Source organism: Mus musculus, chromosome 9 (assembly GCF_000001635.26).
Source record: "Mus musculus strain C57BL/6J chromosome 9, GRCm38.p6 C57BL/6J".
In the NCBI taxonomy this organism is placed as follows: Eukaryota; Metazoa; Chordata; class Mammalia; order Rodentia; family Muridae; genus Mus; species Mus musculus.
Genome location: NC_000075.6, coordinates 61,237,929 through 61,265,685, shown reverse-complemented (window position 1 = coordinate 61,265,685; position 27,757 = coordinate 61,237,929). Strand labels below are relative to the sequence as shown.

The following is a 27,757-nucleotide window of genomic DNA, read 5'->3' as shown; positions in this document are numbered from 1 at the left end:
GTAGGCTGGGGCTTCCCACATCACTCTTTAAGCAAGAAAATACCCCATAGGCGTGTCCACAGGAAAATCTGAAGACAGTTTCCCAGCTGAGGGTCCCTCCTTCTAGGTCATTCTTCAAGGTCTTTGTCAAGTTGACAAATGCTAATGATGTACCTGTCAGGATTGTCTGCCACGCCTGGTTAGGAAGTAAAAGATGTCACCTTTGGCCTAGGTAGAGGACATTTGGATTGTTGCCATTGTGATGGATGGAAGATTGGCTCCTGTTCAAGACACATAGTGGGCTGCTCAGCCTGGCCAGGCTAGTGTTGTATGCAGCTGTTCTAGGACAGTGGCTTCCAAGGTGATAGCTGGGTAGGTCTGGAGCTGGAGGGATACAAAAGTGACTTTTATTTGCCTGATGTTATTGTTGTCTCAGAGGCTTACTGCCTCTGTCTGCCAACCTGGTCTTAGTCCCAGAATCTTGTAGCCTCCGTTCAATCTTATCTAGGCCTAGAATGTTTTCAGCCTCTGAGAATTACTGCCGAGTAAGCTCACCTTTTATTTCTAGCTCCTCCTGAACATTGGCTGACTGGTCAACTCAGCTGATCTGGCTCAAAACTCCTCTCCAAGCTGACTGATTCAAACTGGCTTCTCTCAGCTTCTGTCTGAATCGCTCTGCCTGATGTCATACTAACTTTGGCAATATGTTCTGATCTTTTGGCTCCTTCTCATTTTCTGGCTTATTCTGTCTTCACCTGTGTCTAGCATGTTCTCTCTCTCTTTGCCACCTGTCTTTGTACAAGTCTCCTGGTAAAACTGCCCTCTCTCCTTTTCTCTCTCTGCACTGCTGTGACCTTTCTTTTCTTTTTGTTCTTGTGAGAGTTGGGCATATCGTAATCTGTCAAATCTTTCTCTCATTTCTCACTTTGTTGGCCTCTCAACTGGACATTACTTCCAAACATGGTGCTTCTTTCTATAAACTAACTTTATCTTCATTGATTGGGATTAAAGGAGAGTGCCAAGGGTGTGTCTGTATTCTAGCTAGAAAGATTAAAGGTGTGTGCCAAGGCATGTCTCTATTCCAGGCAGAGTAGCTCCGTTGCTGCATTAAAATCCCTCTACAGAGGGATTCTACAAGCATTTCTGAGGGTAGCACTGGGAAGCACAGGTTCATCAAACTAGAGATGCCCGGACCCAGCATCATCTAGACCTCCATGGATAAGGTTCCAGTGGATGAATCTAGACTCTTAGACTGTTAGGGGCTACCTGGGAAGAGCAAGCATCCCTTTTCTGCTGGTGCTGGGCTTTCCTGGGTTGTGAGACTTTGAGAGCTAAGCTAAAGATCTGTCTAGGACAAACCATAATGGGTGGCCCTCTTCACTGCTGTTCCCAAGCCACAGTTTCCTTGGAGATGAGTCCCTTAGAATGAAGGTGGTAGCATGGAATCTGGGAGGGGGACTGTCTGTATCCATCTGTCCTTTCTGGCCCTGGTCCCCAGCTCTGCCCACTTGTCTACAGGGAGAGGGATATTCCGATCTTTGTGTACTCTATGGTCTGGTCCTCTTAGCTGTTCAGGACATGGGACTAAGTTTTGAGGGGCGTATTCAAGAGAAACCCCTCAAAACTTAGAAACCCCAAAGTAACCTCCACTCTAAACCATGACCTCCATCCAATCTGGCCACAAAGCAGACATTTACCTCTCCACATCTTCCTACTGGGCTCTCACCAGCTGCATCATGGACTTGAGGCTGGCAGAAGCGACTGTTATTTATTAGGCTACTTGCTTCTTCTTCTGCTCCTCCTCCTTTTGGTTTTTCAAGACAGGTTTTTCTCTTTGTAGCCCTGGCTGTCCTGGAATTTGCTCTATAGACCAGGCTGGCCTCGAACCCACCTACCTCTGCCTCCTGAGTGCTGTGATTAAAGGGATGCACCATCAGCATCTGTCTAGGCTTCTTAATTCTTGATCAAAGCATTGAGAGGACAGGGTGGGCAACACTGGGCTTCAGCTTCCACAAGACAGAGCCCAACAGGAAGCCTGGTTCTTAGTCTGAGCATGCTCAGAGCAGCTCGGGCTAGCTATTCAGTAAGTGCCCAACACACGCACACCATTATTATTCTTATTGAGTTTGTGATTAGTCTACATGGCTCCTGTCCATTGCTTGAGTCTTCAGACAAGCCCGGGGAGTAGGTGGGATGGCCTTTCTTAGATTTGGCAGGCAAAGCTGCCCTTGTTGGAATAGGAGAGTGTTTTGAGAGCATTATCCAAATTAGCCTGGGCTCAGTTCTTCTGACTCTCAGGCCAGAATGCTTTCAGCCTCTCTGGCTTGTTGTGTCTGTGTGGTGGTGGGTGGGTGTGGGTGCACGTGTGTATGTGTGTGGGGGAGTGTATACACACCCGTGTGAGCATGTGAACGGAGATGGGGAGGTCAGAAGACCACTTCAAGTCCTCAGACACGATTTCTTTTAATTTTCTTCTTTCTTCTCTTTGTTTTTGCAACAGGATTTCTCACTGGCCTGCAATTCATCAAGAAGCCTAGGCTACTGGTTGGTCAGTAATCCTCAAATAGCTACATGTCTCTGTCTTTCCAGTTTGGGGATTACCATACTTGGTTGTTTTTAGGTAGGTTCTGAGGATCAAATTCATGTCCTCTTGATGTAAGGCAGACCTGTTGCTGACTGAACTATCTCCCCAGCTCGCACACTACAGTACATCTTTAAAAATGAAGCCATTCAGTTCCATGCATGTAAGAGGTGTGGTCAAGCAGACATCTGATGGGCATGCTATGAAACGACAGAGACTACTATCCCCTCCCCTCCTGCTACACGTTCTGAAAATCAGTCTCAGGCTTTCGTATCAGAGAGCCCTGAGTTTGAATCCTAGCCACAGAGCCACAGTCACAGAACAGTGGTGTAGATTTAGGTTCTTTTCCCCAAGATTGTCATATGTATCTCTCAGGGTAGTTATGAGCATTATGGAGTCTAGTATACAGAAGGTGCTTAGCAGAAAGTCTTGAGCACACTTCCCGTGAACCCTAGTGAGCTACAACAAGCCCTGTGACTATGGGAGGATGACTGGATCTGACCCTGGTTTCTGACCTGGGCAATACCCTTTCTTTCTTTGGACTTAACATCTACCTAAGTTCCCCTATGTTCTGGCCATCTTAGCTCAGCCAGAGAGACTTGAAGCGAGGAGCTCAGCTAAGCTTGAAATTTTGAGATCAGTATTGCCAACCCTAGGCATACTAGAGTGATCCCACGGAAAAGACAGCCAGCATCCCTGGGTCCAGTCATACCTCCCCCGTTCTGAGGCCTCTGGTTTATTTGCCTACTCTTTCCTCCAACATGCTGCCCCTCCTCCAATGAGGAGAAGGCTGGCTTGTGAAGCAGAGAATCCGGCCGGCCGGGGATGATGCATCAGGCAGACAGCAGACATTTCTCCCACCGCTGGAACCGTCTCCCCCAGACACATTCTCTTCACCGTGATATCTCATTCAGCTCACCTAGAGAATGAAATTAGAAGTCACGTCAACTCTCCAGAGTCTTGTTAGATCAATCTGACTTACACAAAACAGGCCAGACAGAGTGTGAGGTTTCCATGAAATTAGGCTGTGTCCCCGGGGGCTGCCTCGGAGCTATCCAACATTTCAGAAAACTGCCAGGCACCCTTTTGCATAATTTATCAATTACACACGACGCAATTCATTGCAGGCAAGAGAAGGAGGCCTGACCTGGGATGGAGGGGGCCCTGGAAGCAGTGTATATGGAGACAGGAAACCTGGACTCTCATCTCCCCCCTCACAAGGATGATGAGCTCAGGTGGGGTCCTCATATTCTTGCAGGGTAGGGGTGTCCCCCCAGTCGCAGAACAGGATTTATATTTGATCTATGTCATTTGTTCCAGTGACATATTTGTGGAATAGGAATGCTGTGGTGGTTGGGAAAAGAGATACCCAGAGCTTGGGCTCTGCCTGGTGAAGTGTGGGAATAGTGAGTGTGGCCATGTTGGATATGGGGTGACCACCTAGAAGTCTGTTTCTCCAGTCTGCCTGGTGGTTGTTGTTCTTAGAATGCCCCTTACATATATCTTCCCTATTAACATCTTAGGTCATCTTTGCTAATGTGAGTTGACATCACCCTCTGGGGAAGTCAGCTGTGCTGTCGGGAGAGTCGAGCTTGCATGGACAGATGCTGAGGCACAAGTGCGGGGACCAGAAGCCGAGTGCCCACCGCTGCTGAAGCCATGTGTATTACTCAGTGGCCTCTCTCCAACCCCACCACACAGCCCCTCCCTCTTCTGGGCCCCACTGTCTTGGAACAGACTTTTTTTCTGGTGTCAACAATACTGGTTAGACTCGTTTCTTGCCTGTCTAAGGGCAAGAACACAGCCACAGCTGTTTCCCAGGCTCTTGGTCAAGGGCCTGTCTTATCATGGATGCCCAGGAATTTGATGGATGGCGGGGGAGGGGATTGAAGAACAGACAGGACCCACTTGGTAATGCCATTTCTTTGACTCCAGTTCAAGGCTCCTGACTCTGGATCCTAGCAAACCAGGTTCTTGCTCTTGACTTCTGTGTTACGATTGAAGGGCCACTTGAAGGCTTTGTAGGGCAAGACATCTGTTTTCAGTCCTCACACCCCCTCCAAAGGCCCATGTCTGACCACAGAACACATAACAAAAGGACTTGTGGGGAAACAGAATTTGAACCCATTTCCGATGGATAGCAAACTCTATATTCAATTTATTAAACCACAAACAATTTTATTATCTTGTTGAGTTTTGTGTGTGCATGTGTAGCTGTTCAGGTATGTATGTGCACCTACCAAGCTTAATTTGTTTGTTTATTTTATCTTATTGTCATTTGGGGGGGTAAGTTTGTCTGGGTAGCCCTGGCTGTTCCGCTACTCACTCTGCAGACCAGGCTGGCCTCAGACTCAGAGCTCTGCCCACCTCTGCCTCCTGAGTGCTGGGACTAAAGGCCAGTGCCACCACCGTGCCTGGCTACCTTTTACTGATATGGGACCTGTCTGTTGAACTGCTGGCCAGGCAGAGAGTTCTGACTGTCTCTGCCTCTCCAGTGCTGGGATTGTGAAGTGCTCACCACCACACCTGGCCTTTTCATGGCCCTGGTCACTACATGCAAGGCAAATACTTGACTGACTAAGCTCATCTCTGTCCCTCCTTGTCTGATTGTCCAAGTGCTCATCTTCAGGCTTTCAAGGACTCAGGCTATGCAGGTAGGAAGACTGAGAAGGAGCCAAGTCCTCCCATGGGACAGGAAGGGTTGGAAATTCATACAGGAGTGAACCTGCCCAAGGTTCATTCATAGCTAGCGGGGAGCTGTGAGTGTGGGACTCACCCCACAGTCTGCTGATACCAAGGCAGATAGGTACTCAGTATCAAACTACAGCTTAGGTTTTCTATTACGTTTATTTGTTTTTCTTTGTGATTTTTTTTTTTTAATTAGTGGGCCGAATTGAATACACAAGTCTCCCACCCCCCTAACCCAGTACCGTCCCCACAGCAAGGAACACAGCAGGATGAGGTTTCCTAACAGCCAGGAGCCCTCCAGTCACTGAGGCTGAACCAAAGGCAATTTCACTCTGCTGAAGTTCTAAATTATCTGCCTGGCAAATATGGGCTCTGATGATGAAACCTAGTAAGTACTCATTATCTTCCTGGAGGAGCGCCACGGTGTGGAGGCAGGATGGAGTCACGTGGGGGAGGGGGCTGGTTGTTACCTCTGAACAGAAGGGTCAGGAAGGTCAAGAGGTGGGGGAGCTGTGGGTGGTAAGAAACCAGGAGACCACGCCCCAGAACTTTCTAGAGAAGCTCTCTTGAATAGGCTGTGGTGAGCCCAGGGCTGCTGTCCCTTGGTCTAGGAGCACACAGGCTCATTTCTGAGCTGTGCCCATCCCTTTCAACTCCGAAAGGCATAGAGCGGTCCCCTGTGTCTGAGTGTGTGAGAGCTTAAGGAGATGGGGCAGAGCCAGCCGCTGCTTAGAGATGTCTGCAGGGGTGAGGGATGTTTGCTGCTATTGTCTGGAGGGAAACTCCTTAGCAGCTGTTTCTCCAGCCTCCATGGAAATTAAAGCCAGGAAGCTAAGCACTGGGTGATTGTGGGCTCAAGTTGCTTATTAATAGCCCACAAAGGATTGTCATGGGTTTCTAGGCAAAGCCCACAGAGGATTGCTGGGGCAGGGACTGCTTCCTGGCTCTGCTGCCTGAGAACACAACTTCCTCCAGGCTCCTCCCACATAGTCCATCTAACCTGCAGGAGCTCCCAAGCCCAGAGAGGCAGTGACCTTTGTGAACTGTGTCTGCAGGGGCATCTGGGTGACACGTTCCAGGTGTTTGAAAATGGCCTTTTGGAGCATCAGGTCATTTAGGCAAGCTGTCAGAGGTGTTAGGGTAGATTTCTTTGAAAACTCCTATCAAATCCTGCCTGCTGCCTGTATCTACAAATAAAGTTTTATAGACACGGTGGCTTGGCTCTTTCCTATGTCTTGTGTGGCTGCTTTCAAGCTATAAACTATGTGGATGCAAAAGGGACTGGTCCACAAAGCCTAAGACAGTTCCTCTTATTATTTAGGTTTTGCCCACCCTTTGGTAGGGGATGGAATGGATTTCAGAGTTATTCTGACACAGATTTAAATATCACTTTATTTTCTTCCTATATGCCCTTGGGCGTGGTCCTTCCCTGGCACCTTGATCTTTCCACTTTCAGAAAGGACTGCTGGCGTATTGAGCCTGTGCCTATCATGTATCAATTTGCCAGCTCCAGGCACCCTGATAAGAGCTTTGCCTGTCCCTCCTTGCTGCAACTGGAAGGGACACGTGCATCGTGATTTATGCAGTCTACAGAGTAGGAAGTAGAGACCCAGAGTGCTTTAGTAACTTGTCCGGAACAGCATAACCCTGGGATTTTAAAAGACAGGGAGTAAGGCTCCCAGTTTGTGTTCCTAACTGCTGTGCATATGGCCTCTCATTTTATGGCCCTTGTGGATCAAGGGATAACTGAACTAAACCTTTGCTCTAGAGTGTCATAGGAACCTAGCATGTGTTAGTCCTACCCTCCCTTCTTTATTCTTCTCAAGTTTTTTTTTTCCTGAATCTTCCCAGAATGAGGGTGCTAGACCTTCAAATTTCAGAGTTAGGTCATCACATCCCCACCTGTCATTGCCAATGCTGGGTATCATGCAGGATGCTGCATTTCTCTGCACTCTCTCCCTCTCCTGCCTGCCACGCTCTCCCTCCCACTGTTTAGTTAATAATAACATATCATGGTTCTGTCTCAGATGCATATCAGTGGTGTATAATTATTTATGGAGAAATAGACAGATGAGTCCCTGCTTGGACCATTTTCATGGGCAGCCCTACCTATCGCTTAGCATCCCTCTCTCCCTTAGTCTAATAACACTGTCCACTTTAGATCCTGGGGCCGTGATTTATTAGGTAATTTGTTTCTTCTCTGTGGCTCGGGCCTGCCTGTCATCAATATAATAGAATGATGGACGTGCAGACTGTAGACACCAGACATTAAAAACTAGGCAAATATTACCCATTTCAACTCCTTGTCTGGCCACAGCCAATCAGCAGCCAGTCTTAACCCCGGGCTTGTCTGAGGAGAAGAGAAAGATTGCTGAAGAACACCCAGGGCCTGACTTCCCACAAAATGGCTCTTTGCAAATCAGCGATCTGGTTCTGAGAAAATGCCCAGAAGATGTGTGCACGCACTTGTACACGCATAGGCACACACATACACATACACACATCTATATGTGCTCATGCATACACACACACACACACACACACACACACACACACACACACAGAGAGAGAGAGAGAGAGAGAGAGAGAGAGAGAGAGAGAGAGAACAGCATAAGAACAGCACAAGAATCCATCTGAGAGACTGAGGAGGAAAAGGGACAGATTAGGGAGTTTGGCCACTTACCTCATCTCTCTGGACCAGAATTGCCTCATCTGTCAATTGAGGAAGTGGATTAGGTAAGTTCCACGTGGCCTTCTAGCCTTCAGCGCTGTGATGTGGCCAAGGTTACAGAGGATAGAGGAGGCAGGGCTGAAAATTGAGCCCCTTGCTGTTTGATGTACTTTTAATACTCTACCACACTGTTGTCATTGATCATAATTGTAATCACGGCTCTCACTATCAATAGCTTTATCACAATCACTGAGGTCATATAGCTAATAAACGGTCTTTAATTGCATCATCAAGAGAATCATCAGCGCCGTTATCTCCAAGAGCATCTTGCCCTCCCCATCAGCGCACTGTTAATTTCACGGTATGTTCTGCGGATTCCAGTGTTTCTGGGGCTGGATGTTATTTAACCCTCTCTCTGCCATCCTAAGAGATTGGCGCCATTCCAATTGTTCACATTTAATAAACGAGGTAACTGAGGTTCAAAGCGGCTAAGTAACTTTTTGGAAGCCACATCATAGTCAGTGCCTGGCTTTGGATTCAGACTCACATCTGTTTCTAGAGAAGGCTTTCAATCACAGTGCTATTTATCATCAGTACTGAATCACAGATGATAGCTGTCCCTAGTGTGAGCATGACTATTTTCATCTACAAAGGTGTCACCAAGATGCACAATGGAGTCTCGTTCTTTCTCTCTCTGTCTCTGTCTCTCTGTGTGTGCATGTATGTTGTGGATGCTTGTGCACATGTGTGTGTGCACAAGGAGGCCAGAGGTCAACATCAGGTGCCTCCTTAATTCTTTCTGCCTTTTTTTTTTTTAGACAGTTTCTCTAACAGACCTAGAGTGTGTTGATTCATCTTGGTTGGCCATACAATGGGCCACAGGGATCCATGTGTCTCCACTTCCCCAGTACTGGTCCTACAGACCCTTGCCTCTACACCTGCTTTTATATAGATGCTGGGCTCTAAATTCAGGTCCACATGCTTGGCAGTTATCAGCTGATTCATCTCCCTGTACAGTGTAGCATCTTCAAAACACTAAGATATCATCACCATTGCTAATGTTGGCATCACCAGTGTCAACAACATTAGAACTGAAGCTATTTAAATATGAACACCATCATTAATGGTGAGCAGTCTGGTCATCGTCACTGCCATCAGGAGAGCAGTGGGTTTCTAGGGTTTCTAGGGATGGGCACAGCTCAGAAATGAGCCTGTGTGCTCCTAGACCAAGTGACAGGAGACCAGTGCTACCCACAGCATTTTCTTGACAGTAACTACTAATTCTGACACCATAATTGTCACTAGCAAATTTGCAGTCTTAGAATTTGGTCCACACCAATAACATAGTAACAGTTGGCTTTAACTGTCAAGTTAAGCAATCTAGAATGGACTGGACCATTGAATTGGCTATGGACATGTCTGTGAGAGATTTTCTTACTCTAGTTGAGATGGGAAGATGCATCTTGAATGTGGGCAGAGCCATTTCATAGTCTGAATGAGAAGGAAAAAGAGAGCTGAGTACTAGAACACATGTGTTATTAGTTTGCTGCCCTCTGCTCTTGCTGGTGGATATAGCTTCAAGTTTCTGCTGTGGTGACATGCCCACCATGTTGGACTGTGACCTGGAATTGTCATAGGGAATAAAGACTTTCTCCCTTAAGGTGATTCTGTCAGGATACTATTTCTAAATTCCTTGAACATTTTTACTTCCTTGTATGTGTATGTATGCCTATCTATATGTACCATGTGCCTGCAGTACCCATGGAGGCCAGAAGAATCAGATCAGATCCTCCAGGAGCGAGAGACACAGTCTGTTATGAGTTGCTTGACCTGGGTGCTGGGAACAGAACCCATGTCCTCTGCAAGAACAGTCAGTGCTCTTAACCACTGAGCCACCCCTCCAGTCTCTTGTGAGAATATTTCATTACAGCCACATGAAATTCATCACTATCTTCTAACTGTTTCAGATGGCAGAATCTGTAGATGCACCACGGATGTCATCATTTAGGTAGAACCAGTCGTCAGTGTTGTCACCAGCATTGACAGGAGGGTCATACCTCCTTAGCATAAGTTTCCCATCACAGATGCTCACCAACACAACTGAAAGCTGAATCCACGTCTTTGGGTAAGTGAGCATCATAGAAATCAACCCTTTGTGAATGCTAGGAACGTACTCTGCTGAGTTCTTTCTTGGAGACTGTGCTGGGTGTCTTTTCCTTGGTACAATTCAGGTATACTGAGGGATGGGGGCACATATGCATTTGATTCGTGGATACTTGTCCCATTCATATATTTCCAGGGTCCCTGGGAACCTGCAATTTCTCCATCTCCAGAATCAGATGAGTTCCTGTCTCAGAACTTTGGGTCTGCTAAATATCTTCTTGACCATCAGTCCCTCACAGTCAGATTACATAATCCCAGTGGCTTCAGCTCTCTTTGCTCCTGCTTTCTATAGTGTGTTATTTTAGTGTCGGTTGAGGTGTTTATAGTTCATCTTCTGTTCTGCTTGTTTACTGAATTGTCTCCTGCCCTAGGGATTAAGTTCCTGAAGGAAGGGCTAGGTTTCTTCTATTATACCCCCCCAACAGACTCTACACAGAAGGTCCTCGTGTCTTTCACACTGTTGGAGGATGAAAGAAGTGGAATTCCAGCTGGTCTGCAAGGCGCCATTGTGATGTGGAAAGAGCAGTAGACCGAGGTTACACTGCAGTCCAGATCATCCTCTTTGTGTGCCTCACACACTCCTCACTGTTGTGATCTGACAAGAGGCAACCTAAGGGAGGGAGGCTTCGTGGTGGCTCACAATTCCAGAGTGCCCAAAGGCCATGGTGGGAATAAGGTGGCCTGGTTCCATTGTATCAGCAGTAAGGAAGGAGAGAGACACAGAGAGAGAGAGAGACAGACAGAGAGAGAGAGACAGAGAGAGAGGCAGACAGAGAGAGACAGAGAGAGAGAGACAGAGAGAGAGGCAGACAGAGAGAGACAGAGAGAGAGAGACAGAGAGAGAGAGACAGAGAGACAGACAGAGAGACAGACAGAGAGACAGACAGAGAGACAGACAGAGAGAGAGAGACAGACAGAGAGAGAGAGACAGACAGAGAGAGAGACAGAGAGAGAGACAGAGAGAGAGAGACAGAGAGAGAGAGACGAGAGAGAGAGACAGAGAGACAGACAGAGAGACGACAGAGAGAGAGAGACGACGAGAGAGAGAGACGAGAGAGAGACGAGAGAGAGAGACAGACAGAGAGAGAGAGACAGAGAGAGAGACAGAGAGAGAGACAGAGAGAGAGAGAGAGACAGAGAGGGACAGAGAGAGACAGAGAGAGAGACAGAGAGAGAGAGAGACAGAGAGAGAGACAGAGAGAGAGAGACAGAGAGACAGACAGAGAGACAGACAGAGAGAGACAGAGAGAGAGACAGAGAGAGAGACAGAGAGAGAGAGAGACAGAGAGAGACAGAGAGAGACAGAGAGAGAGAGAGAGAGACAGAGAGAGAGGCAGACAGAGAGAGAGAGACAGAGAGAGAGAGACAGAGAGAGAGAGACAGAGAGACAGACAGAGAGACAGACAGAGAGAGAGAGACAGAGAGAGAGACAGAGAGAGACAGAGAGAGAGAGACAGAGAGAGAGAGACAGAGAGAGAGAGACAGAGAGAGACAGAGAGAGACAGAGAGAGATGCTGGATCTCAGTTCCTTTCTCCTGGCCCGAAGCCCAAGCTAGGTCTTCGCTCCTCAGTGTAGTGTTTTGCATGAGAACAGCCCCCATAGGTTTGTATGCTTGAATGCTTGATAACCAGTTGGTGAAAGTGCTTGGGAAGGATGGGTGGCTTTGATGGAGGAGGTGTGTCAATGGAAGGGGAAGGGGTGGGCTTTGACGTCTCAAAAGCCCAACCCATCTTATTGAGTTCTCTCAGCTTTATGCTTGTAGGTCATATGTGATTGATCAGCTACTGCTCCAGCTACATGCCTGCCTGCTTGCTGTCATGCTCCCAGCCATAATGGTCAAGGATTCACCCTCTGAAACTGTAAGCCAGCCCCAATTAAATGCCTTCTTTTCTAAATTGCCTTGGTTATGTTGACTCTTATCAGCAATAGAAGGGTAGCTAAGACACTTAGTTAACCCTTTCTGGAAACACTCTGATGGCCTTTTCTTTCCATGGTGATTCTAGTTCCAACCATTGGCATTCAAGACTAACCACCAAACGGAACAATGGACTGTTCCTAGTTACTTCTTTATTTCCTTTCCCCCTTCCCTCTTTCCCTTCCTCCCTGTTTTTCTTCTCCAAATCAGAGAGTCATCCCATTTCAACCCCAAATCCTCTGGCAAGTTATGTGACTCTATCTTACAGACATCTCCCCCAGCTGGCCCATGTCCCACCTTGTTTTTCTGGTCCCCAGCTCAGCTACTGTGTTTCCAGCAGGATCCACTGTCTCATCTCATTCCTAGGGATGTTGCTTCCACTCTAGTCCCTAAGTTTTCCTGAATGGGAACCAGAGCTCCTTCAAAGTAGAAGTTCTCATTCAAATCTGACCCCGTGCTTTCCCACATCACATGGGATAACGTCAGACTGCCTTCTGTGGCATTCCACAGCAGCACCCAGTTCCAACAGCAGGCCCTCCTCTCACAGGGGCTTTCTGAGGTCACCTTTGTGAATTAGAAGCCCTTACTACATGCTCTCACACACTACTGCAGGGAGTCCTGACCTTGGGCATTTGGGAAGGATGGTTCTGAGAAGTGCATTGTGGGAGGCCAAGCAGCATCAGTGACCTCTATTTACCAGATGCTGCAGGCAACGTCCTTCCAGTTGTGACCATTCAAATGTTTTCCCATGTTGTCACAAGTCCTTGGAGGTCAACTGTTCCCCTAGCTGCTCTACAGGATATATCAGTGTCTAAAGCCAATGCCGCTGACAACACTCTTCTTCTTTATGGAGGGAGCAGGGAGGAGGAGACAGATAATGGATACATTAAGTAAATTATATCTACTCTACAAGGTGACATGGCTTCCATACAGCAGTTTGGGGGTGATTATCACTGATGGGGGGTACCCTCTTTATATTTGTCAGTTAGTTTTGAGAAGAATCCCTCTCTGCTAGGAGAATGCTCCAGTCTGGGTGGCATCAAACTCTTAATCCTCTTACCTCCGCTTCCCAGATGAGAACGTGTGTGGCACCATACCAGGCCTGGGGGTGTAATTTTAAGTAGGGTGGTCAGGATAAACCTTGTTGGAAAGGTGATTTCATACTTACTGCTATTATTGGTTTATTCATTCTTATTACTTATTAATGCATAGGTCATTGTAACTGGCCTGGCAGAAATGAATATATTCTGAAGAGACACCTGTAGCCCTCCAGTTGATCATCAGACTCATTTCACTCAACTGAAACTTGAGTGAGACTCTGGAGCTCTTTGTTCCTCTTCCCAAAGTGGGAACATTTCAACAAATCTCATTTTTTTCTGCATTCTTTTCTATTAACTTGTTTCATTTCTTCTTGAGGAGAGGTGGCAGAAGCTGACTCCTTGGGGTACAGACTGTGACTTCAAGTTCGGTAACATCACGACATGAAATTATATAATCTTAATTTTATTGTAATTATAATTTCTTAATTTTATTGTAATTATAATTCCTTGTCTTTATAGCTAGACAGAGTCTGTGCGGGCACAAACTGTTTCTGCCATGTTTGATATCTTGTAAAGCCGTGTGGGGTCAGCCAGCACACCACACTCCCATTGTGAGGCTCCAAGGGGAAGAGAAAGAGGAGGACATCTTACAAGGGCCAGAGGTAGGAGCAGAAGGGGACAGGGCCTGTGTCAGCAGAGACAGCGGAGGGAGAGAAGGGAACAGGCTGCACTTTCATCCTCCCTGGCCTGCCTTCCTCTACACTAAGAGGAAGCACCCCGCCACCCACCACTTCCCTTCAGAGGCCCGCAGAGGGTTTCCTCAACCTGGACAATTTCCCCAGAGTAGGCTGATCCCGTCTGCCGTGTATGATAAAGCCCATTTCTTAAGGAAGACATGAATGGCTGTAATCAGATACACTGTTTGCCATGCTAAACAAAATGAGCAAGAAGAAAAAAAACCCAGCTAGGCTATAATTATGGGTGTAATATTTCAGCCCATTAGCAAAAAAATGTCTCAGAAACCTGCTGCTTCCTTCGCCTTCTCAGCTAAGAAAGATGGGGAAGCTAAGCTAGAGAAGTCGAGCAAGAGCGCTAAGCACTGAGGCAGGGGCCTGATTAATTGCTTTTACATCTCCCCAGTTCTATTCTGACAATTCTGATCTTTTTGCTGAACAAGATAAAAAGACAAACTTTTGCCCCTTTGTGCGGCTCTGAGAGACGGCCATCTTCCTTCGTGTCGCCCAGCCTGACTCAGGACGATTAAGTGTCTGCCATTTACAAAGCATTCAGTAAACTCAGGAGTCTCGTTTGATTTTGATTTGGAATTTAAACCATTTATGTATGTATGTATGTATGTATGTGTGTGTGTGTGTGTGTGTGTGTGTGTGTGTGTGTGTGTGTATGTATGTATGTATTTATTTATTTTGTTGAGATAAGGCCTTGCTTTGTAGGCCAGGCTGGCCCCATTCTCACAATCCTGCTCGGCTTCTAAGTAAGTACTGGGATGGCAGGCCTGCACTACCATGCTTAATACCAACTCAGTCCCTTCTACAATAATAGTTATCGTAGGCTTCTTGCTATGTTCTATCCCCCTTGTAAAGACTTTGAAGTCTATATTTCATTTCCTCTCTGGGAGTGATGGGAGGTAGAGGGATGACTCTCTGGCCAGCTGCAGAGGACTCTTCAGGGGATGTGAGAGCCACAGAGATGGTAGGAACAAAAAGCCTGGCATACAAGAAAAGTCTGTTGGATGAGACATGTGCTCAGATGGATGGGTGGGTGAATACATAGATGATCTGAATAGATGAGGTCAGGTGGGTGGACTGTGTTCGATGGGTAGATAAATGATGGCAAGAACAAAGACATGAAAATCTACACAGAAACTGCTAGACTCTTATAGAGTTTGGTTCATCTGAGGTTCAAGGCAGGGAGCTAGAAAGTCTTAGGCAAGGGGCTGGCTCTAATTATCAGAGTCACTCATACATGATTGACTTCCAGAGAGCAGGGCATCTGCTGGACTGTTTCATGCAGGTCCAGCTGACTAGGAAGAAAATGGAGGTGGGGCACTGAATTTACAGCATTTATTCATCCATGCATTTTATACATATGTCCTGAGAGTCCCTTGAGCTGTGGGCCAAGGGTTGGGTCTCAAGAACTTACAGACAAGCAATCAGAATTACAGGCCACTGAGAAGAGAGACTGATGGGGGCTTAAAGGCATTCTCATCCCGGAGCATCAGGGAAGCAAGCTGCTGAAGGTAGGTGACACTGCACAATACAGTACAGATGACAAAGGAGGCAATGCCATTCAGGATTCAGCCAGTCTGAGGCATGTTGCTGGAAAAAAAGCCGGGAGAGGCAGAGAGCTGAGAATCAAAGGCGGAACTGGGACAGGGATTCAATGGAAAGGCCTCGGGATCAGGTGACACAGACTCTAATCCCAGGCCCCAGTTTCTCAGCTGAGTTCCCTGAGTGAATGAACTTCTGTCTCCCTGGTGGTAATTAAGTGGTTCTGTTAGAGGACTGGGGTGTGGGGAGGGGGAGAGAGCCCCAGATGTAATCCAGAGAGGAGGATTTACAAAAGGCTTCTCCAGGAGGTGCCAGGGGCTGGAGAGGACTAGAGTAGGAGCTAAACTCCTGACTTCAGGTAGTATGTAAGGAGGAGGCCATTGTGAGCCTTATCCAAGGAGAACTCTCAAGTGTAAGTTCTCAATCACCTTGACCAACCAGGACTGTCTTTCAGAAAAGACCAGGGCTAAATCAAGAGCAACTAAGGAGGCAATCATTTAACAATACAATGGGTGAATGTGGTGGTTTGAATATGTTTGGCCCAGGGAGTGACATTATTACCTGTAATTTGGTGGGAGTAGGTGTGGCCTTGTTGGATGAAGTGTGTCACTGTGGGGGTGGGCAATGAGACCCTCCTCCTAACCACGTGGGAGCCAGTCTTCTCCTAGCAGCCTTTAGATGAAGATGTAGAACTCTCAGCTCTTTCTGCACCGTGTCTGCCTGGATGCTGCCATGTTCCTGCCTTGATGATAATGGACTGAACCTCCGAGCCTGTAAGCCAGTACCAATTAAATAAATAAAATTAATAATAAATTAATTTAAAAATAATAAATTAAATAAAGGACAATAGTTGTCCTTATAAGAGTTGCCTTGGCTATGGTGTCTGTTCACAGCAACAGAAACCCTAAGTTAGACAGTGGAGCTGGGCAGGAAGCTTGTTGCTTGAGAAAAGCATGCTGTGCTCTGCTGGTTAAGTCATGAGAAGAGAGGAGTGAGTGACTTTGTCAGCCAAAGGGATCAGTTCCATAGTGAGATTGGAGATGAGTGAGCACCCGCAAAGTTCATGTACATTTACTGTGGATGAACTTCTGGCTGCTGGGAAATGATGGAGATGAGGGCAGAGGGCAGAAGGGCTGACCGGCTTGATCATAGGAGCTCTGTCCTTAGTTAATGCAGTAAGGGGAGAAGCCTTTGAACTGCGAGGAGAATATCAGAACTATTGTACTTGTGTGTGGGGAGAGGAGACTGGAGAGAATGTGGTCAGCCATAGACATGGGGTTGGGACAGTGCCAAGGCCATTAGGAAGACTGGGCTGCTATGGTGACAGTGGGAGGGGAGGAACTAGGTTCTTGTGCCTAAGGAAGAGCCATTGAGCCAGGGGTAGCCCCTGATGATTGATGGGGAGGCAGAGAGAGGAAATATGGAAGGTGGAGCTGCTTTCTGGCTCGTTCAGTGGAGTGGACAGAGGCCATGTACACTGAGAAGGGAGCTGAAAGCCGGGAGCAAGGAGGGGCAGTGGGCTTGAACTTGAACACTGGCTATAAACATCTGTAGGCTTTCCAAAGAGGAGGTCTAGAACATAGTTGAGTACCTTCATCTTGACAGAAAAGGCTACCAATAAAGATGTTTGGCCCATGAACCAGGAATGGCCATAGACCCTCAACTGAGGCAAGAAGGCCTAGAAAGCCGAGAAGACAGAGAAGGCACCACCTGTTTAGCTCTTGAAAGACAGTGCACCATGAGCAACCCCACCCAGATGGATACCCCCTTGACTTGTATCCTTGGCTCCCAATGCTGACTGCCTGTCTGATTGGGTGGTGGCTCTCTTCCCCTGTCTCCGGCCTCTATGCCTGACTTAGGCCTACAGCGATTCCACTTTATGTCACATACATAGGTGCACCCCCCCCAACCACACTGGGGTCTTTCTCCCATTGTTTCACTCTGCCAAATCTTCCTGATCCCAGATGTTCTCTCTCTACCACGGCTTAGCTTCTCCTTCTAGAAGTTTCTTTTGCTTAGGGGAAGGGAAATGATGTAATTATATTGTAACCTCAAAAAATAGAAAAAATATGTTTTAAAAATATATATTAGAGGCAGAGGCAGGCAGATTTCTGAGTTTGAGGCCAACCTGGTCTACAGAGTGAGTTCCAGGACAGCCAGGGCTACACAGAGAAACCCTGTCTCAAAAAACCATATATATATAAAATGTCCTACAAGCTTGCCTATAGGCTGCTCTTATGGAGAGATTTTCTTCATTGAGGGTCCCTCCTTCAGGTGACTTTAGCTTGTATCAGATTGACATAAAACTAGCCAGCACACCCTGTCTCAAAAAATAAGTTAGAGGATGATAGAGGAATACACCTTACATTGATTTTGACTAAACACACACACACTACACATGTATACATATATACCACATAAACACACACCACACATATATACACACACCACTCACCACATATATACACACATACCACATACATACACATACTACACGCCACATACACAGACACACCATACCACACATACATACACACACACACCACAACACAACACACACATACCACATACACAACACACACACACACATGTAAACACATGTGGATACATGTACATATACAAGTGTTCTAAATTATAGAAGTACTATATGACCATCATACAGGTACAACCTAGAATGAAAATAAATAAACATGGTGCCTTCCTCATCCTTGTAACATCAGCTCCTGTGCTCTGTTTCCTACTGATGCTTACTGTTTCCCAATTCACACCCACGGTAAGACTAATACTTAGCTTTTGATGTTTTGATTATAAAATACGCACTAGAGAGGAGCTGGAGAGATGGATCAGTGGTTAATAACACTTGCTTTTGTACCCATTTGGTGCCCAATCATCTGTAACTTCAGTTCAAGGGTATCATCTGTGCAGAGAACACTGCACATACATGGGGCACTGGCACGCACGCAGGTGAGATACCCATACACATACAATATAAATAAATAAACCTCTCACTTAAAAAACACATAGGTCCTAGTGGTGCCAACAGCAGAGTGGGTAGCCACGCCTTCATTTTCCTCTATTCTGTCCTTATTCTTGCAGCAAGGATGATGGAGTTTATGGTAGAAAATGGGAAAATTCATAAAAACATCACAGAGAGGTACATCTGTCACTATTCTTAAAATCTATTGTTTAGAGATGATAATTAGGGACAAAGGTGCCTGCACTCAGCTCCCCCTGGACAATAGTAGAATAACAAGAAACTGAGGTTGGAGATGAAGAACAGGCAAACCTGGATTTCCCTTTTCAAAATAAGAGTCTTTGTACAGTTTCTATTCTTAACTTTGAAGGAAGTAAGACATTAAAGTCATGATGTTTTATGTTGTGTGTATTGAAGTAGTTGTTTGTTAAGGGAGGACTCAGTAATTTCACATTAAAACAAAATATAACTTATCCCGAGAGAAATAAAGAGACTAATTTATCCACATGCCTTTCTTTTGTGTTATCTGCATAGAGTTTGCTTTGAGACTCCCTTGGATACCAAAGTCCAAGGATATTTAAGTTCTTTATATAGAGCGATGTTATCTTTACATACAGTCTATACATATCCTCCTATATACATAGTCTCATATAGCCCAGGCTAGCCTCAACCTTGCTATGTAGTAGCAAGGGATGGCTTGGACTTTTGGACATCTTCCTTCCATTCCTCAATACTGGGATTACAGGTCCACACTTGACTCAAGCCCTCTGCAAGAACAGCAACACTCTTAACTGCTGAGCCTTCTCTCCAGCCCCACTCTGAATATTTTGGATTTTGGTTAGCTGAATACTCAGATACAGAACTTATAAGGCAGAAGGATAGACTGTATATATCCTGAATAAAATGCTATGGCAAGCTAAACCCACTATCAGGATAATCCATCAGGAACAATATTGGAGTATCAATTACTTTCAAAAGGAACTGAGCTAGCCTGGGGAAGCACTTTCCATCTGTTCTCAATGAAAACCCAAGAGTGATGTTGGAATTCCAAGTCCCCTTTGTTTTCTCCTACTTTACCTGAGGCCGAGGAATTGGCTCTGTGGCCTGAGAAGGCATCTGGATTCCCACAACTTGTGAGAGTCCCTCTGCTGTGTGGTTCCCAGGAATCAAACTCAGGTTGTCAGGTTTCGTGCTGGGTACTTATACCCTCTGAACCATCTTCTCCCCTAAAAGTGACTTTCCTTGAGTGCCCAGGGTTTCTCCAGGGACTTCCTGACCTGCTCTTTCCTCGATGCTCAGGGACTTTCATGGTTTTCTTTTATAGTCCAGCTTCTTACAAGGTTTTGGGTGTCCCTATTTTCTCCTCCATGTCTCCTTTATTGGGTCCTATGATCTCTTGCTTTAATTGGCGCTAACTGTCTACTATGGCATCTGCACAGCATCTCCTGGTATTCCCTTTCATTGTTCTTTTGGGTTAACTGTAAAGGTTTTTGATTCTTTCTCTTTTCTGGAGTTGGTTTTCATCCTGTCAGTACATGTCCTGAAGGATTTCTTTCAGGAAATATATCCAACATGGTAGAGATGTGAAAGAAGTAACCCCGAGGCCCAGGATTTCTAAAACCATCTTCACTGGGCCCTTGTACTTATTATTTTCTCATTTTAACAATGATTATTTGAGTATTCCACATAATGTGTTTTGATCATATTTCGCCTTCTCCCAAGTCTCCTCAGATTCATGCCCCTCATCCCTTATCCTGGGACTCACTTGAAGGTTTCATCTCCACTGGTTAGCTTTCGTAGTGCCAGAAGATGCTTTAAACACTACCAGAGGAGAGAAACAAACATCAGTCTTCCTTGGTAGTAAACCGGGAGAGCTATAATAGTAACTGCCCTGGTAAGAAATGCTCACCAGTGTAATAGTGGCATGAACAGTATGGGAGTAACCAATCACTTTATGATTGGATTTAAGTCCTGTTTCATAAGATGCAACCCATATCTGGCACCATTATCAACCCAAGACAGGTCATAGGCCATATGTCAAGGCCTTAATGACATTATTCTATATTAAAACAACTCCTAGTTACTTGCCATTTTACCCATAGATTAAATATATCTCAACTCTCATCAGAAAACCTTCTACTTGCAATCAATAGTGATTAATATAGAAATCAACACAACCAGTCACAGTGAAGAGAATAGACCCTTGAACTTCAATATGAGACTCTAAGTGATTTCTCTTCCAAATACTGTAGTCATTGCTGTGCTGCCTTCCAGCAAGCTCTACTGCGTATGAAATCAGTGGCTGGTTCCTCCTACCTGTGTGTGTATGTGTGTGTGTGTGTGTGTGTGTGTGTGTGTGTGTGTGTGTGTGTGTGTGTGTGTGTAAGAGAGGCTCACAGGGTAGTGGTGGTGCATTCCTTTAATCCCAGCACTTAGGAGGAAAAGGCAGGAGAATCTCTGAGTTCAAGGACAGCCTGGTCTACAGGGCCAGTTCTAAGACAGCCAGGGTTACACTGAGAAACCCTGTTTTGAAAAACCAAGCTAAACTAACCAACAAACCCAAAGTGATGCTCACACTGGTGTGACTGCACATAGGTGTCTACACATGTGGAGGGCAGAAGTCAATGTTAGATGTCTTCCATAATCATTGTGTACATTATTATTATTTTTTTTGAAAAGAGAATTTCTCATGAACTCTGCGTTTGCGGATTTGCTGGAGTGGCTGACCAGTAAGTCCCAATGATCCTCATATCTCCTTCTCTCCAGGGCTAGGATTACAGGCACACATCGTCATGCACGGCTTTCTAAATGTGGGTTTTAAGGGTCAAACATTTGCCCAGTCAGCACCTTTCTGACAGAGCCATCTCCCCAGGTCCCAAAGGCTACTTTGATTGTGCTTTCTTTTTAGCTACCTTATTTTTTTTCCTTGAGAAGTTTTAAGACTTCCCGCTGCTTGGTAGAGTCCAAGAATCTTCCTGGTCCATTAAGTGTGTGTCTTCTTTGCTTTACACCTGTTCAATTCAGAGAAAACTGGAGGCAGCTATTGCTTTTTGCCTTAGCTTGCCTTCCTTTCCCTTGGGAACTGGGGGAACTTTCCCTAGCACACTCATTGTGGTGTTAAGGAGTCCTTTCTCTCTCCCTGCCCCAGGGTAGCCATCTGAATGCTGTATCTCTCCAGCCTGAGAAGGTGCAGAGAGGGAAACACTGACCAGAACAAAGCCAATTAGAGAACGTCTTTGAGCAGTGATCATAGTGCCGAGAAACAAGACTATATTCTTCCTCTTCTGGAGTCAGAGGAGTCTAGGTACAAGGATGAGGTGAAGTTGGAAGTGGTAGAGACTCTTAGCCACCATAACAGAGAGCCTGCCTGGGGAGCCAACCTGGAGAGATAGGACAGGCTAGTTAGGGCGAGAGAGGGAAGGAGTGGAGAGAGAGAAGAGGGGAAGAGGAAAAGAGGGAGAGGAGGCAGAAAGAGTGGAACGGAGGGAGGGCTGGAGGGTGGGTTGGAGGGAGGGAAGGAGGGAGGGAAGGAGGTGTAGAGAGAGGGGGGAGGAAGGGAGGGAGGGAGGGATGGAGGAAGGGAGGTGTAGAGGGAGGGAGGGAAGGGAAGAGGGAGGGAAAGGGGATTTCCACGGTTGGTCTCTGAACCAAAGCTGGATTAACCAATGTATTACTTTCTTTCTTTGAACCCTTGCAGTTGGGTTTCTGTCAGATGAAACCAAAAGAGTTTGATAATACGGTAGTCACCTTTAACTGGAAAATCCCTCCCTGTCTTCAGCACAGGGGAAATTTCTTTATTGTGTGATGAGTCCTCTTCAAAGGCTTCGGTTTCCCAGCCAGTACTCAGTCAGTTGGGCGCTGGATTTCTGAGATTTACTTCATCTTTTTTTTTTTTTTTTTTTTTTTTGTCTTCCCCCTTTCAGGAGACCACGTCAACATTTAATGTGTGTTCTGAGCTACCCCGTCGACTTGACTGATCCTTCCTTCCCTTCCAGGTCTTTTATGATGCTTTTCATTTTAGCCAACAAAAATTTAATTTCTAAAAAAAAAAAACTCTCTCAATTTTTTTTTTTCTTTTCTTTTTCTCAAGACAGGGTTTCTCTGTGTAGCCCTGGCTGTCTGAAACTCTGTAGACCTGGCTGGCCTGGAACTCAGAGATCAACCTGCCTCTGACTTTTGAGTGCTGGGATTCAAGGTGTGTGTCAATAGTCCCAGTTTTCTAAAAACCTTTTATCACCTTCTTGTTCCTTTTGCCTGCCATTCTGAGCTGCTTTTGTTTTTATGGCGATAAAACCCTTTCTTCATTCATTTTCGGGGGCTGGTTATTTATTTATTTATTTATTTATTTATTTATTTATTTATTTATTTAATCAATTGGTCTATAAACTCTCCCAAATCTTTAAATTCATCTAAACTTCATATTTATAGATAATAATAGAGTAATAGATCTAGCCAGGCATGGTGGCACATGCCTAAAGTCATAGCACTTGGGAAGCTGATAGGGGAGGATTGCAAGTGTGTGTGTGTGTGTGTGTGTGTGTGTGTGTGTGTGTAATGGAGATACAGAACCAGGGATTCATACAGCGTTACAGTTAGAGTGACTACTAACAAAAGCAAACATTAAGGGCTGGTGAGAGGGCTCAGTGGTTAAGAGTATTTGCTGTTGTTCTCTCCAAGGCTCGGATTTGATTCCCAGCCCCCAACACCAGAGCCTCACAGTCAGTCGCCCTTAACCAGGACATCTATTGCCCTATTCCTGCCTCAGTGGACACCTGCAGACAAGCAATGAATGTGCACGTGCTCAGGCACGCATACACGTAAAATTAAAGTCGCTAATTAATTAAAAAAAAAAGAACAATAGTAGTAATATAACAATAATAATGATGTTGGTATTTAAGGACATGTTAAAATTTCTAATAAGTAATAAAATTATGGTAAGTATATGAAATTGCTTTTTTAAGAAAAGGAAGTGAAAGCAACTTACTAAGAGGAAGTGTGAGGGGGATTTAGGTTTCTGAATTATGAAATGAGGGTCAAAGTTGCAGCGACTGAGCACTGTGTAAGGAGCCAAGACAATGCAACTGTCCCTGAGGAGACACAGAGATGTGTGGGAATGACTTCCAGTCCTGGGGCATCTCTGGGTCTGGCTACCATTGCATAGCCATTCCAAGTAGTGTGTGGGAAACTCGTCTATCAGCCAGCAGGACCTATGGTTTGGAAAACCACACTCCTGGGTATCAGCTGCATCTGAGACATGTGCATGACAAAAATGTATACTGCAGGACAGACCGAGTCCCGTTTCTCTGTGGTATCCTCCATTTTCTCCCTGATGCTGTCAGGGATGCTGGGAAGGGCCACACTACAGAAATGCAAGTTGTTCTCATGTGTATGCATGTGGGGTGTTTTGTTTTGTTTTGTTGGCTTTGGCTTTGGCTCTGGCTCCAGCTATTTACAATTTAACTCCCAGTGTATTTGCTGGAACCTGGGAAGGAGGGTCACATCATTCTTACCTGACAGGCGTAAGAACGTGGAGATCCTCAATGAACCAGAAAAGCAACGCAAGCTTAAGTTGTTGTCAGTTCAGCGGAGAGAGCCCTTAATTTGGCAGCCGAGAAAATGAAGCCATCAGCCCCACCTCTACCCCCTCCACCATGGCTACTCAGAAACCTCCAGTCTCTGTGCTCTTGGGTCTCGGTGGTCTCTTTGTGCTTCTGTTATTCAGCAGTCTGCAGACGGCCAGACGAGGGCTGCAGTGCTGGGGGAAGAATGAGAGGGAGAGAGCTCTGAAGAAGAAAGAATGACATAAATAATTCAGTGATTGCTGACCATGGGCCATTACATTTCCCATGATCTGTTTTACTGTAGCTGTTATGCCGTGTTAGTCACTGCCAATTCAATTGCAAACCAGGCGTTTCACTGGGCCTAAAGGAGCTGCCCATTGCTCCCAAGATCCAAGACCATGACAGCTTTGGCCTTGAGCTTGCTTAGGCCTCATCTTAAAAGATGGCCAAATGGATTCATACCACAGTGTGGGGGTGGGGGTGGGGGCAGCAGGCTTCTCCTAGCTCCTGTTTGTTCCTGAGCCACTTAGAGTGGGGGGGGGGGGGACAGTCACCTTGCCCTCACCTAGAGACCCTGCTGCTATCTCTAGTGCTCAGAAAACACACAGCTTTCTGGGAGGGGGACCATTTAAAGGGCTCACGTGTTCTATGTAAACAGTAATAATAACTACCAGGATTGTGTATGCTCTGTGGGTGTGAGTGCATATGTATCGTTTGCAGACGGACATATATGTATGTGTAGGACAGAGGGAAACCTTGAGTGTCATTCCCCATGAACACTACCCGCCTGTTATTTGAGGCAGGATCTCTTCCTGGTCTCGCCTGCCCCTAATAGGTTATTTATTTGCCAGTGCAAGTCTGTTGCCCTCTTTGTCCTCAGTGTCGTTGCTTATTGTGGGGTGGAAAGAAGGGGTCTGGCTACTGTGTCACTGAGCAGGTCATGTGCCAATGTGTCCCTCAGCACTGTTGTGGGGCTCTGGGGACTCATGAACTGATGGTTAAAGCAAGAGACTTAGTCTCTTGCGTCACCATGGGGACTGACCCGGTTGTTGTCTTTGATATCACAGGGGCGGGCCTCAGAGGCTGCAGAGGCTGCAGAGGCTGCAGAGGCTGCAGAGGCTGCAGAGGATTCTCCTTTAAGCTGCCTCCAAGCTGGCTTCCCTTCTCTGGCTTTGTTAGTTCTTAAATTCCCTTTTGTAAGCTAGGATGATGGACCCTCCTGGAGTGAGTGAGGGTTCCTGGGGATGCCACTTAGTCCATGCTGTGGCTGTGCATAGCTGGGGACCCACCCCATCGTGTGTGCTTGGAAGTTACTGAGTATCCCCCCTCCCTCTCCCCCTCACACACAACATACCGTGAGGGGGCTAGGCTCTATTTCTGGAAATATATCCAGAATATATAGTTTTATTGTTTGAGAGCCAGCTACCAGAAACTTCTGGGCTATGTGGAATTGAGCTGGTTGTGAGTCTTAGTTGAAGAGAAGCTTCGACGTCTCCTTCCAGCCTCTCTTGGTGTCTGTTTCTTGGACCTTAACATAAGCTAAGTTTTGCCAGGGGTGGTGGAATTTAATTGAATGTGGGGATGAGAGCAGTGAGTTATAAGGTAGGGACCCAGGGGAGGGAGAGAGGATGCTGTCTCAGAGAGAGGAAGACCAGTCTAACTACATCTGGGACCCCGACTGCTGGAGACAGAACATGGGTTAGGATCTAGGGCCTCTCTGCTTGCTTGAATTCACTCCTTCATTTACCCACTCATTCTTTTCTCATTTATGAATTCATTCATTCTTTCCTCACTGAGCCCCTGCTGTGTTAGACACAGGGCTGATTCCTGACAATAGGGTAGTGAATCAGAGCAGAACCCCTTCCTACCTTACAGTCTATGGACGTCATGGGCACACCAGTAAATGTGTAACTCTAGCTCGACTGGCATCGTGAATGGCAGGTGTTTTATTTGCCAGCACAAGGGGACAGGGATGAGGCTGGTATAGTCAGGTAGGTCAAGGTAGGTCTCCTTGACGTTCAGAGCATGGACTGGAGGATGAAGAAGGGTTGACTGTAGGAAGGGAGAAGAAAGACTACTCTAGATTTGGGACCCAGCACATGCAAATGTTCTGGTCAGGGCAGAAGAAACTAATCTGGCACTAGGGACCTGGGCCTTCAACTCCCAAGTAATGAGAAATGACTGTTAGCTTGTAAGGCCACGGCTGCTAATACGATCTGACCTGCTTTATTCCAGCACCATGGTTCAGGCAGCAGGTGGAGAACAGACCACCAGGGGCCTCAGGGAGTGTGTGGAGGGAAATTAGAAGGCCGCTGTACTTATACCAGGAAAGGACAGGCTCAGGTGGCAGGGACAGAGCTGAGCTAAAGGAGCTGACAGGGTGTGTGTGTGTGTGTGTGTGTGTGTGTGTGTGTGTGTGTGTGATTGACAGAGTTTCGGGTGCATTGGTCATGGAGGGAAAAGGGGAGGCAGAGGTCACACTGTTCTGTGGTTCAGAGCATCCTGACCTAGCACTCAGCCAGGATGGACCAGCGCCCACATTGACACTGCATTCAGGCTGAGGAAAGGGCTCACACAGCTTCCCGTGGAGCCTCCAGGAATGAGGAAATGGGGAGTTCGGACACTCAAATCAAAAGACAAGGCAGGGTAAGGGGTGCTGGGAGTCATCTTTGAGCCCCTTTGTCTCTCCTCTCCCTCTCTCCCTGCTAATCCCCTCCAGTTTCCCAGTTACCCACTGCCTCGAGGAGAAAATGGAAACAGGAGCTCAAAATCATCCTTCACTTTGGTGGACCAGCCCTCAAAACTGTATGTCTGTAGGCTCTGATGGAGCCTGTAATCTGCCATTCAGTTCTATTCACTTCAATTAGATTCAAGTCAATTCAATTCAACGCAGTCAATTCAAATTAATCCAAGAGACTCAGGGGGAGCCTTCAGTGCTGAGCAGGGTGGGGGACAGGTCACCAGCTACTGATGTGACTGGTGTCTAGGGAGAGACACAGGGTGGCAGATGGCAGCTCTTGTGTTCCAAGAAGAAAACTGGTCAGGGCTGGCCTTTCCCAGAGATAGCTTCCAGAAAAGATGACCCTTGAATCCTGTTGGCCAGGCTGATGATTCACTGAAGCTGGAGAGAGAATGTATCACAGAGATGCAGAGGGTGACCCGAGTGGATGCACGAACCCAGGTTCCAGGAAACCAGTTTGTTGCTCAAAAGCCTTCCTTATTGGCTACACTCTCCAGCAGGACCCTCCTCTTCTCACCTGCCCTTCTCCCATAGGGCATCCAAAGAGAATTGAACTGGAAGGAGACGCTAGCTCTGGGGCATAAGTCACCAGCCACCAGCTCTACCGAGGCATCTGCTCACTCCAGTCACGGAAAAGCTGTGCACAGGCACTGGACAGAGCACAGAGCTGAGCCCAAGCTGCTCTTGTTCTTGCACAGCCACCTGCAGGCTCAGCACTCCTGAAGCCAAGCCTCCTTTCTTGGGCATGCAATGCAAATAAATACCTTGTTCAGAGTGCCACCCGGTTGCATCTGTCATGGGGACTACTTTGCTTTATAAGATAAAGGACATCAGTAAACCCTGTCATCTTGCATATTGGCAGTTCAGATGTGGTTGGTATCAAAGTACTTAAGTTCTTGTTTTTCTCATTCATTCATTCATTCATTCATTCATTCATTCATCAAATAGTTTTTAGTGGCTGTTAGGTGGCCAAGTGACAGTTGATTGAGACCTACCTTTTGTCCACTGTCCTAAATCTCACAGTGAAGCCACAATGAAGTGCCCCAGTGAGGGGTACAATTGAGGTCCATCAGCTTCCCAGGGAAGGGGCATCACCACTTTTAGAGTGTGGAGTATCTCTGAGTGACAAATGTTCTATAGTCCCATTCCTTTCTTG

General features: G+C 46.4%; 2 long non-coding RNA genes across 2 annotated transcripts in view; one reads left to right on the top strand and one right to left on the bottom strand.

Annotated features, from left to right (window-relative positions):
• B930092H01Rik (RIKEN cDNA B930092H01 gene) overlaps positions 1–6,459 on the top strand; it is a 34,583-nt gene extending 28,124 nt beyond the window's left edge. Inside the window, exons 4-5 of the long non-coding RNA NR_045334.1 lie at positions 2,480–2,599; positions 4,084–6,459. This is a non-coding gene — a long non-coding RNA (RIKEN cDNA B930092H01 gene). The remainder of the gene's footprint in view (positions 1–2,479; positions 2,600–4,083) is intronic.
• On the bottom strand, positions 2,424–8,234 carry Gm51682. The gene is made up of 2 exons (XR_003948179.1): positions 7,932–8,234; positions 2,424–3,479 (listed from the first exon to the last, which is right to left on the bottom strand). It is a non-coding gene; the product is annotated as a predicted gene, 51682 (long non-coding RNA).
• Positions 8,235–27,757: the final 19,523 nt, after the last annotated feature.